A 13460-nucleotide genomic window follows, 5' to 3' on the forward strand; every position below is an offset into this window, starting at 1 on the left:
TCTAAAAATGCCCCATTCTTATGTGACAACTTACCGAAATGCAATGCATGAAAAAATATGGGTTTTCGTGGCGCTTTTGTATTGTCACTACGATTAATTATGTATCAGGTGGTCACGTGACGTCATGGTGTCAAAATGTGCTGCGAAATAATGTCACGTCACGTGGCCTTGTGACGTAGTCGCGTGACTCACCGCGTGAAGTCGACTTAAATTGAGTACGTCCCTATAGTCCGTTTCAACTCAAGAAGGTAGGGCGAGGGAAAGGAAGGCCGGGAAGGAGGAAGCAGGCGGAACGCTGGAGAAAGAAGGTGGTTTACCCCTTTCTTCTCCAGCGTTCCGTCTGCCTCTTGCTCCCGGCCTTCCTTACACTCGCGCTACATTCTTGAGTTGCAACGAACTATGGATGTATTAGTGTTGTTGGCACCGTGACGTCACATGCCATCACCACTTCTCATCGAGAGTCACGTGACACCATGACGTACCTGATTGCCATGAGCCCGAGTCGAGTGCTCGGGTTCTTTACAACCACCATCGCCAAACATTCGGGAAATGGCTCGTGTTCAATCAAAGATAAGAATAGCTGAACTCTAACAGCGGCGGTATACAATTAGCGTCAGATCACATCGCCGCTTGTTCTCATAGCAAGTTGGGGAGGGGAAAGTTATTTCTGTCCTTTATTTTCTCTACGTCTGGCATTGAGCGGAGAAAAACTAATGGGCGTTTTTGCAAGCTATCAACGTCAGGGATTAGCTCTTAGTGGTATTTAATAAATGTACAAACGTTTTTGCATGAACCATTTTACATGTACACATCATTGAGGCAGGTAAACATGTTTTCGTTGTGCTGAACTCTCTCATGAAAGTTGTCCCTGAGAATAGAAGGATTGGAAGGACTAAATGTGGCTTATTAATCTGACGATAAATAAAACTAGAAGTTTGTTTGGCAGGGATACCTAAAAGAAAGATCTTTGTGGCCATAGAGGCAGCCGCTTAAATTCTCGCAGTTTTGTTTAAACTTCACAGTTTTTGGGTACAAAATAAAATAAATGGAGGATTACTGTTAACAAATTACACAAATATAATTGTCGAATTGGCACCCCCAAACCGAGGAGGGAGTCCCTCGGACATGAAAAGTATTCGCTGGAATAACATCGTGCAATGAAAAGGGGGAGGGGTTACAAACACACTGTTGGCGAATTCACGTGGTTCTTCCTGCGCGCTCTCGAGCGCTCTTTCCAGAGCGCGCGAAACCGGTGGTTGAAAGGGAGTGCTGTTGCCTGATCGGGTGGTTCATTCCGAGGGCGCCTCTCCCTCTCAGAGCGCTCTCTGGCACTCCGTCTGTAGCCGTCGGAGCGCGGAGCGGCGCAGGCGTCACGTGGTAGCTGGACAGTGATCACGTGGTTTTGTTGACGATGGCCGGCAGCGGTCTGTGGTGGTGTGCGGGGTCCGGCATGAAGGTGATTGACGTGTGGTTCTACAAAGCGCTTGTGCATTCGACGCTGCGAGGATTACAACGGACGGCACGACATTCGTTTGCGACCGTAACAGGAAAAGCCGACGTGTGAAGTGTTCCCAGTGCTTTCACAAGACCGTTCATCTCATGGCGGTGAATCCGCTAAGCCTAACCGACGACGAAACAGCTCGCAGAGCTCGCCGCTGTTTTATTGGATTTTGTAGTCGCTTCAAGAAATTTTTGCGGTTTGGTAAAAGTGCGTTCAAGGGTTTGTGTTGTAAAATAAAGGGAGAGTCGAATATAATGCACTGTGATTTGTTTCGGATTGCGATACTTGCCGTGAAAAAAATGCGCCGTGAGAAAAATGCGGTTTATTAGCCATTTTATATTCGCCTGCTTAGTCGTACGCATGACCGTTATCGCAGCGCGTGCACTGTCGAAAGCGCGATGAGTTGACAACTGTTTCCAAGCGTTGGCTTTTGTTCCGTTCTGCAAAAATCAATCCGCATCCTATTGTTTTCTTTTTTAACATGCCGATGAGTAAAACAATTTAAGTCAAAACCGTTATTTCATCACGTTGCGAGCGTAAATTTTGCTCAATCGTCCCCCGTATGCTGTAAGATCGTGTTGTTTTTAATGCAATACCAATGTCCAGAAATTTTAATTCCGTGACTGGTCTGAGAATCTCGGAGCCCTCTGAAGCCAGCAGTTGTGATCGGCTGAAAAGGATCCCGAGTAGCTTTGGCGGCGAGGGGGGGGGGGGGGGGGGGGGGGGGGGCGCTCTGCTGAATCGAGGTCAGGGGAGAGAGGCGACCACCCGAATTCACCATGTGTTGTAAATGTTCTTCTGCTCCGCATCTTGGGCGCAGACCAGACTGCGTGATCCCACAAAACTACTTCATTCGCAAGATCCCTCCTGCCAGAAACCGCGTTTTCGTGGTGCCAGACACTCGCGCCGTTGCTGACGACGCTACACCAAGAAAGAATATTTTTTTGTATCTGAATCCATTAGTTGCACTGAGCGCAAACCATCTCCAGCGTGCATTGTGCACCACGGGATTAGCTTTTCTCAGCAAAAAGAAATCTCTGACCTCTAGCATATGGTACGATGATGTCACGTGCAAGCCATGTTAAACAGTTTAATTTTCTGGTGAAATGTGATGTTCTCAACACAATACTTGGTTTCACTTCAAGTGTGAGCGTAGCAGTAGCTAAAAGAGCGAGCTCCGGACTTTCAGCGCTCTTGCCAAGAACGCGCGCTCGTGCAGTGCAAGCACTGGTCAGGACCACATTATCGCGCTTGTAGCATCGGCTGCGTCTGGGCTTGAAGAGGCCCTGCAAAAAGTCTGGCCTTTTTTTTTTTGCATCGCGTTCGTTCAACTAGCGAGAGGCTCTATACTCTAGCAACACATTAAACATAAAATAAAGAGAAAAAAAAGTCTGACGTATTTTTCACATAATAGGCGAAATAAGTTAAGAATTTGGAGCACAATTTCTTTTGTGTAAAACGTACTTGGTTTGAACCAACAGACGACCTAAACGACAAGAGCGTACAACAACCATGCGCGATCTTCCTAAATGTTGGAAATCAACATCCACTTATGAAGATATGAACGCCCCACAAATTAACGGGTGTTCCGAGTTAACATTTGAGTGAGAGTCACGTTCTTGAAGGGATTGGAAGAAGTTACCTGCGTCTATTCAGCCAGTCCTTCCTCTCAAATTCTATGTCGTCATTATCTGATGCTCTAGACCAATGTCGTCAAAGAACGCTCGTGTATGACACTGATAGGCACGCTTTTCGATGCAGCATTTGGTCAACTTCGTCCCTTTGTATTGTCCCTTTAAGCTGAAACGAAGTATAGCAAAAGGGCATGTCCAAATTGTAAAGTTGCGCAGTGTAGCAGTCTCGCGATGATATGCGGCAGCCGAATAAAATGTTACAGCGCACATGACTGATAAGGCACAGAGTTGTAAAATGAGCCCCCAAAACAAGAACACGTAAAACCGATTATAAATTTAGCCTCCCGAGAGTGTATTCTGCGAAGTTTCGAGCTCGTGCAATCCGATGTCTAAATGTGATTTAAAATATAAATACTAGGGCGGTCCAATAAGTACTTAGCCTCACCGCCTGATGGCGCCACTGTCGCAAGAGAAATTTACTGTCGTGTAGTACATTCTCGTAGACGGCTACTATCGAAATTTCAATCGAATCGGACTTGTAGTTATGTTTTGATCGCATGTGGAAGCGGGCGTGTTCGCGAATTTGGCGTTCGCGAACAAACGCAAATATACAGTATAAGGTGAACATGTTCCCATTTCAGAATTTATGCACTGTAATTAATTCGTAAGTTCAAGAGCATAGTAAGATTTGACGTTTAATACTGCGACGAAAAGTTGTAGCATTAACGGGTATTCTAGGCGACCTACCTGACTGATAACCTATAGATTCAGTTAAAATATATGCGACTGTGGTAAAAAAAAATGCATGTTGAGTCATATATGTACCCCAGGAGTCTTTTACTCTTTCATTTAAATTAAATAAGGCAATTTCATTGTACTACGAATGATAAAAATATATATAGCTACTTGTTCTACTGTTGAACTAGTGCCTGTCGGCCAAAAAAACGCGGAAAATACAGTCTCAATTTTGCGGTTCAAGCCGGTTCGAAACGGTTCGAACCGGTTCGAACCGTTATTTTTTGCTTCTCCGAACTGAACCGGAGCTGAACCAAAAGCCCTGAACCCGAACTAAAACCGAACCGATAAAAATTTCGGTTCGATACCCTGGTTACAATAGCCAAGGCTACGGCTGCGCCGGCCTGCCTGAACTGCGACCGCTCATCAATTACTTAAAGGGACAAGCGATTACGGTTCCCTGTGCGTTCTTAAGAATCCTGCGTACCTTCTTCATCCGACAAGGGGTGCCGTACAAGGAGAACTTCGTCAACAACAACACAGCATGGCTGTTGGTTATTCCTGCCAGTCTTCAAGAAAAAATCATCCAAGGATGCCATGACGACCCAACGGCTGGACACCTTGGCTACAGCAGGACGCTCGCCAGGATTCGAGAAAAGTACTACTGGCTGTGGCTATCGAACACCGTTCACCTGTACTTAAAGGTGGGTGCTCAACGAGCCGAAGAAGTTCGCGAGCTTGCACGACTCCGAATTCAAGATCAACAACTTGTCGACGCTACCGGGAACAACCTTCGCCGGATCGACGTTCGCTTCAAGCCCGGAGACTGTGTGGGGGTTTGGACCCCGATACGACGACGCGGTCTAAGCAAGAAACTCCCGAAGCGCTGCTTCGGACCCTACAAAGCGCTTCTTCGGCTCGGGGATGTGAACTACGAGGTGATGCCTGACGGAACACCGACTTCGTCACGCCACCCTCCACGACCGGAAGTCGTCCATGTCGTGCGCCTCAAGCCGTACTACGCGCGATAAGGCTGTGAACTGTGATCGTGTGCATCGCTTGTTGGGATTGTGTTCTGCCAGCCTCCGTATTTTCCTTTTCTTTTGTTCGTCTGGCTCTGGTTTTCATGAGGGATCGAGACGATGCTTTTTAAAGGCATCGTCTCGATGAGTCGATGCCTTTTTAAACCTGACTCTCGCGCGGTAGCCCAGGGTTCAATCCCTGGGAGCGCCGCGTCTTTTTTTATTCTTCCAATTTAGATTTCTTGTAATCTCGAGAGCCGTGCTGGGCTTGTTCTAGGTTAGAATCTTCTGCGCGCCGAATCTTCTAGGCCGAATGTTCCGGAATCCCACGCAGGTACAAAAGGGGCTCCGCGTGGCGAGCCGGAGTCAGTTTCGTTCCATCGTTCGACTCTGCTGTCACGCCGACTTCGACGCCCGCGACGCTCTGCTTTCTTCTGTTTCCTTTTTATTTTTGGGCACAAGTTTGTCCCATTAAACGTTTAGTTTATTCAGTTATTATCTCCTCGTGACTTGTCATTCGTGATAATATAGAAGGCGTGGATCAGTTAGCAAAATCGTAATTGTCCGGTCAATTGTTGTATGCAAGAAAACACTTAAATCTTGTTTTAACTGTGTTTAGGAACACCCTCCGCGCAATATGCGAATTGTTCATCTTCCTCCACGCGAGAAATTCAATTTTAAACTCTTCCCGAAACGCGTCCTCAAAAAATGGCATTTCCGTTGGCAACATTGGCAACCGCGCAAGCTGTGACGTAACATCAGGAACAGAACCGCGTTGGGATGTCTTCGGCTGCTGCACTGTAACTGCACTGTAACAACAAGAGTAACTGTATTCGCTTACCCTTGTTGCTCTGTCAGACTAGATCTTGGTGGATTTAAGGGTACTTTTGTTGTGGGATTGGTTGAAACAACCCTCCGACTGTAGACAAAGGATTACCTGCCGCCGAGTGAAAAAGAATCGAGCTGTCCGCGTGCGAATGTGGCCGTGACCTATGAAGGGTTCACATTGGTTTCGGTTTCGCCGCATAAATATATTTTTTTGATGCTAGAAATATATAAATATATTTCTAGCATCAATTTTTCAGGAACTTCCAAGGCATTTAAATTGTGTAAACGTCTAATTTCACGATAAAGCTCACCTTTGATGCTATTCGTATGCAAAATGGTTTCGGTTTTAGTTACGCCGCTTACATTTTTTTTCTGTGTGGAGCGGCTGCTCTACGCTCAATTCGTCATGATCTCGCAAGACATTGCCTTCAAATGTCTACGATGACGGTAGAGCATGTTTTCAATCCTCTGTCTCCCACAGAGATGACTCTAATCGATGTGACTGATCTTGTGGACTCCAGCTTTGTACTCAACACTAAGTTATATGGTTTGCAAGTACGCCTGCTAGTAAGCAAGGCCGAGGGAAATATTTTGAGCGCATCTCGTTCGTTTATTTACCCTTCAATACGCTCGAAGAATCAAGGCCTTTGGCCTGGGTGACATGGTTTTCTGCAATTTACATTGTCCATTGATTGGTGTGCCCCTTCATTATTTATATATTTTCTTTTAATTTTTTGAAGGCATGCTGATGTTCCTATAACAAACAGGTGTTAATAATTTTCCCACATTTCAGACGTCTTGGGAACTATTTAACAGGCAGCGTCATATTTGTCAAGTTTCAACACTTTTGTTTTCGATACAACTCATCAGGGCTGGAACATTGAACATTTCAGCCATATATTTTTCTGATCAACATCATGTCTAACTTTATAACTAAAAATTGAAGTCCTCCAGCCACGAAAATATGTAAAGAAAAAGTTCATTTCACAACTTGCTTGTGGAACGCTTAAGCAACCATCAAGTTTCAAAGAAAACTATTTTTCATGTTCCAAAGGACAGTAAGGGAAGCGTTCTCCGGAGGTCTGAAGAGCACTTCCCATTCTAGCGTTTTGAAGGTTTTAGTTTCTAAGAAAATTAAAGATTTTAATCGCTAAACATTCCCCAAAACCTACAAGCGAGGAACTTGTCCTCCTCAATTCAGAGTCGATCAGCGACATCACTCTGTAAACATTGCAGTGGGTTGGTGTGACGTCGCAAACGTGATGCGTGAACAACGTGTACTTTGGGCAAATGCGGCTCCCCCGGAGGTTACCGGTTCCCAAAATTTGTTTCAGAAATAAACGTTAATACAAGGCGGTTACGCGAACGTTCGGAGACCACATTTCCCACGACATAGTCACAAAACGTTCCCTGAACACTTCCGCAGCGGTGAGACCGCCAGACATATAAAGGCTTGGAATTGCGGATTATCTTTACTATTGATGGCAATGCTCGGCTACAGATACCACTAGAAACATAGACAGCCTCGGCAATCCTTTTCGCAAAGGTGTGGTAACTCCTTACAAAGAATGATATGTCAATCTGAGGAACGTACGGAGAGTTGCTCCATGCTCACGGCCATCTTGGAATAAAAGTCACTTTTTTTTTTCTTGTTGCTATGACAAGGAACTCTATTGAACTCAGAACAACGTAAAATAGAGTATAAGAAGAAATAAAATACAAAGCACTCATCGAAGAACATATTTCAACGCCCGCGTTCATGAAGCGCCTGCCTAGCCGACGAACTTATGCCTTATGTTACGTCACGCCTAGCGGCAGGATGTCAACCATTAGAGAGTTTTAGGGAACCGGAACAAAATACGATCGATAAACAAAAACGATCGATACCTTGGATCGGGCGTGTGGACCGATCGTGTGCCTTGAAACGGCTTTGGGGGAACCGTATTTGCAGACGATAGCAGACGATCGGTACTGGTCGCGCCCCCTGGCAACGGAAACCTGCATCCGCCTCATCGAGAAAAGACAAATTTGCGTTTGTTTGTACAAATCGCAGAAACTCAAGTAAATAAAGATCGCACCCTAAATATATAGAGAACCAAAAAAATAGTATACCTACTTATAGTTCGTCTCGTTTTTTTACTGGAATGAATGCGCTTCCGTAATACAAAAACTGGCGCACCACGGCGTGTCGCCCCTAGCACAGCGAAGTTCTAAAATGTTCGTCTGCTAAAGAAGCAGACGAGCTTTCCGACAACAATGGCGCTCGATCTTTTTGACCATGACTTGGAGTTGGCTCTATTCAGCGAAAGCAATTTAGAAAAAGTGATTTTGTACGACTGTCTGCGCACTAAGTGTGGCGTGAGTCTCTTTTGAACTTCCCGCTTTCTATAAGCGAGGCACGCACGCGCGTGCCGTGGGGCCCGTGACTTGTGCAGGGGCACGAGGGAATAAACATTCTTTTTGGTTTGCCGTGACACGGAGTCAGTCGCATTTCTTTCGGATGCCACCGAGCACCGATACACTAAGAGAAGGCGCTTGTTGGCGGCAAGGCATAGGACGTTAAACTTGGCGTAGCTTTTGAGTAAACAAAAAAGTTGTGATACCAGGAATGATGTGCGGATACCACGAATGATGTGCCAGCGTATTTTGTTTTTTTTTTTTCTTTCAGTTTACCAGATTTATATACTTGGGGAATAAAATAATGCCTCGACCGTACATGGTAACTTGTTTTCTAATAAATCATGCGTTCTCAGCGGGCAAGCTTCGGTGTTTTACATCAACAAATATGATGTTTACACCAACCACGTCCTGATATGCTGAAACGTTGCCGAAAGCAAACTTGATTTGGCACAAGAACACGCTCGCGCGCGCTTATCATCAACATTCGAAGTCGTCTGCTAGCGATCCTGTCTTTTTCCCTCGAGGCCCAGTGCAGGATCGAGTATTAAGAAAGCTATGGACAAATAAAACTAGAAATATTAAATCTCGAAGAAAATACAAAAATAACCAAAATATACTCACTTTCTCAAGTTGATGCGGTCATTTTTCTTGTACAAAGCTAATTCAATTCAATTTTCAATTTAATTCAATTTTTATTTTAAGATCAAGTCATACAAAATAAAGAGCTGGCCCACAAAAGCAGCATTCTGTTTGTATGTGGGGCCAGGCGACCAACTACAATACATGTTGTTACAAAAAAAAAAAAAACACTCCGCAGCACAAAAAAAAAAAAAATGAAAGGAACACAAAATTGGCAGCACAAATAAATACAAAAAGGAACACTTTAGAGCATGAAATATAGGTGTTTATAGCCAAGTCTACTCACGCAACCATGAAATAAAAGTACGAAATATCTCCAACGGTTAGGCTACGATATCTACAGCTCAAATGCTTGACACCAATTCCTTAGTTTCCTTTTTAGTACCCTAGTGGATTCTATATTCATAAGGGACTCTGGGAATTCGTTACTTTCCATACAGTGTGTATATTTTTGAAATGACGTATCTTTCAGTACGTCTTAAATCTCTATTTTTATTTACGAGGAGGTCAATCCGTTCCTTCGCTCCTCGCAACGAGAAGTTCTTTTTCAACGCTGCGTCATTCCAAAGTGCTGGAGCGAAAAAGGAGTAGCGCCTAGCAGCTCCTGAAGTAGAAAGATGTTGTCTACTACTGTAAATCGCTTGCGAGGAGGAGGCGGAGGGACGGAGGTAGATGCGGCGCTCATGTTGCTCTCTTACGGTACAGGTAGCAGACGATCACGGTCGTACGCCCGTGTACCGATCGTTGCGCCGTGTACGGTACGATCACGAAGAAAATATAAAGAAAAACCTGTAACTTTACTCCTGTGCACTTATTAAAACTATCACCAAATATTCAAAGGGCTCGTTTTATAGGATATATGTGATTAGCATTTGTACAGAAATTTTTAATTCATGCAACATTTTTAAACTAGAAAGTATCCAGAGCCTTGATGCAGAAGGCTGTTGCACACTCTGTTGCCACTACAGATAATCCTGTCATAACAGCAGCTGTAAAAAACGGGTGATAAGTGCTCAAAATGCACATCCAATGTTTGTAGAAAAAAAAAAGACTCATAATATGTAAAAAAAAAAAAAAAAAAACGGCATGTGGGTCAGCGGGATTTGAACTCTCCACTACCGGTCCTCTACGAGCTCAAAAAATCGGCGCTCCAATCCACTGAGCTACCGTGCAGACGATTTTCATTTTCGCTAAACACCAATTTATTTCTATTAAAAAAGTCCTATTGCGTTTTGTCCTTTATTCTTTTTCTTTTTTGCTGACTCAAACTTTATGGACTTTCTGTCACACATGGCGCTCCTGCCAGGCACTGCCACGACTTATTTTATTCATGTTTGGAGCCACGGCACGCTCTCTCCGCCAGCGAAATAGCCGTTTTGCTAACGAACCGAGACTGTCCACGTCGGCCATTGGTCGTGCCGGTCGTGCCTTACGGTTCCAACACCGTATTACGGTAAGATCGCAGAAGACAGGCGCATGCGCAGTTCGTACCGGAGGGCCCATCGTACCGTATCGGATGTGCAAAAACGGTTCCCTAAAACTCTCTATTGACAATGGCGTGATTCGGTGTGCTGTTTCGTAAACACGCCCCGGACTAGTTTATTCAATATCCGGACATTATATATCAAAATAAAAATGACGTTTGTCTGTATGAAGTCTCCCTAGACCTAACGAGCGCAAATACTTAAGCACTTCCGGGTTAGACCAGACAATTCCTTTAAGGATGTTTTTTTGTCTGTGTACAATTTCATGAGTAACGGGTCAGCATCAAACCTACGAAGAGAAGGAAGGCATCGTTGTTGACGAACACATTGCACGCTTCGTTGTCGATACGACCTTGGATCCTCACGTGGTCGCACAAAAAAAACTAGAACGAAGAAAAGCGAATACCGGTGGAACTTCTCGACGTAAACTTATCAAGGCAAAGAGCTGTAAATTAATTACGAGAAACCTGCTATGCTCCCGAGTCCCCTCGTCATCCGTAACCGCATTAGCTGCCAAATTAAACATATATATATATATATATATATATATATATATATATATATATATATATATATATATATATATATACAGTTTTTCAAGTATTGACTTCAGTGACGCGAAGAATATAAGAGACGATTGACTCGCGAAGGGATAAGAGTCCCTTTGAGGAACATTCGTCGCTGGCTTCATAGCTCCTCACCAACCATAGGTAGATGTCACGGTGATGATGAATGATGCCGATCCTAGCCAGGCAGCATAGTATTACGCTGATGTTGGCATCATTTCGGAGAGTTTGTGCCGATACCATTTTGATGCAGCCGACATTTGTGATGTGATGGATAGGTCGCGCCGACGCCATCTGACATACAGTATCCTCAGCCTTTTTTTGTTGAGTCACCTGAGTGGCTCTTGAGACTTGGTTATACGGGTGAGGTATTCCCATTGCCCGTCAGACTCAAAACCAAAGTTGAATAAATGAGGAAAAAAAAAAGAGTAGGAAAACCAACATGCGCTTGCTTTTACTCCGAGAAGGGCAGACAAAGCAACCAGAGGACGTTCAGCTGTTTTGTTCATCCCTCTCTGGCCTTGCCCCTTTTTTACTGCGCCCCGTCATTTGTATCTTCGTGTGGAAGTGAGTGAGCGTGACGCTCGCTGTGAGGAAATCAGAGGGACGGAGCGACACACCTGGCAGCTATTCGCACTACATACAGCTTGGGTGAATATTGGTCACGTGACTCCCTTCGTCGCATTGGGGCTGTGACTGTAGTCTTCTCCATTTGCCAAGTTTCGGTAAAAAGTAGAGAGAGACATAAGCGCGGTCTTCGGCATGCGTTGTTTAATGTTCTCCTGCTTTCGTGCGTTGCAGTCGCGACCGTGCCTTTTCGTCATAAAGGAAGTTCCGTTCATTCCAATTTCCTTCAAGTTCGCCATTCTAAATTGCGGCTCTTTAAAATCGGCGCTCGATATAAAATATTTCGCGCTTTACAGCTCCGTAATCTCAAGTGCAAGTTTACTGCACCAAGCCACCACGATCCAAGTAACTTTGAACGCTCGGGTAATGACAGTTTTCTTTACCCTCATAACCCTCATAAGCGCATTGAACTTAAGACAAACATATATCTCCACCTTCATGAGCAAGATCAATCAATCTGCAGATGTAAGCCATTAACATATGAGTCTTCAGTCAAATATTTAGGTATATTTTTTGATGAGCACGTACATTGGAAACAGCAGTTAGAACATATTACTAAAAGGCTCCGTTTAGTATCCGCGTATATAGACCCTTTCAGGCAACATTTCATGGGCGCCGCCATCTTGGCGTCACGTGACCCTGCCGCCATAGCCGCCCTTCAGTTTCTCGCCGTTCCTCCGCGTTGTGTGTTGCACCGGCCCCTACCGAAGCTTTGTTTTCGCGTTCTTTTACGTTCCGCGTTGAAATCGTGTGTTTTCTTTAGGTCTTTTCGATATTTCGGGCTTTCATTTAATCATTTGATATCTATATTTCAACATATCTCTTTTATTTTCTTATTTATGAAATGGAATCGGACAGCGAACGGATCGACGATACACGATTATGGCTTCAGAGACCATGTAAGTTCATCCCATTCTAACGTTTTTCTCGCTAATAAAGGGCAGTCAACACCATTGCGACATATGCAAATTTCAACTGACGCAGTAAGGCTATCGAGTCGTGCTTCTCGCTGCATGTGCGCGCTTGTTTCCGTAAAGCCGACCCGCATGTAAGCGATTTAGCGTGCGACGAGACGAGCGACGGCGACAACGACGACAGTCAGCGACGAAGATTTCTCACTGTCGCCTGTTGCATCGCTCGGGTTTTTCGGTTTTTAGAAAACGTCGCTCACCGTCTTGGTCGTTTGCTCCCGTCGCTTCCATGCGGTTTGCTTCGGCGCGCGACTGCCCGAGCGACAGCGAAGGGGGTCACCGTCGCTTGTCTCGTTGCTCGCCGAATCGCTCCCACGCGGTTTATACTTAATATCGAGGCGCCAATGGTTCACTGCTGTGTGCATGGAAATTAATTGAGTATAAACTGCATGTAAGCGATTTGGCGAGCGACCAGATAAGCGACGGCGACCCGCTTTGCTGTCGCTCTGTCAGTCGCGCGACGAGGAAAACCGCATGGAAGTGACGGAGCAAGCGACCAAGACGGTGAGCGACGTTTTCTAAAAACCCCAAAAAACGAGCGAAGCAACAGGCGACAGTATTTGCAAGTAAAAAAAAAAAAATCTCCGTTGCTCGTTTTGTCGCACGCTAAATCGCTGACATGCGGGTCGGCTTTACGTAAACGAGCGCGCACATGCAGCGAGAAGCACGACTGCGATAGCCTTACTGCGTCAGTTGCAATTCACATATGTCGCAATAGTGTTGGCTGCCCTTTATTAGCGACAAAAACGTAAGAATGGGATGAACTTACATGGTCATTGAAGCCTCATAAGTATCGTCGACCCATTTGCTGTCCGATTCCATTCCATAAATAAGAAAATACAAGAGCTATATCAAAATATAAATATCAAATGATTAAATGAAAGTTCTAAATAGCGGAAAGTCCCAAAGAAAGTGCAAGATTTCAACGCGGAACGTAAATGAACACGAAAAAGAAGCTCCGGTAGTGGCCTGCGTAGCACACAACGCGGAGCAACGGCGAGAAACTGAAGGTCGGCTATGGCGGCCCGGAGAGCGCGCGAAGGGCGCGCCGAC

This window comes from Ixodes scapularis, unplaced genomic scaffold (genome assembly GCF_016920785.2).
Source record: "Ixodes scapularis isolate PalLabHiFi unplaced genomic scaffold, ASM1692078v2 ptg001158l_1___fragment_3__unscaffolded, whole genome shotgun sequence".
In the NCBI taxonomy this organism is placed as follows: domain Eukaryota; kingdom Metazoa; phylum Arthropoda; class Arachnida; order Ixodida; family Ixodidae; genus Ixodes; species Ixodes scapularis.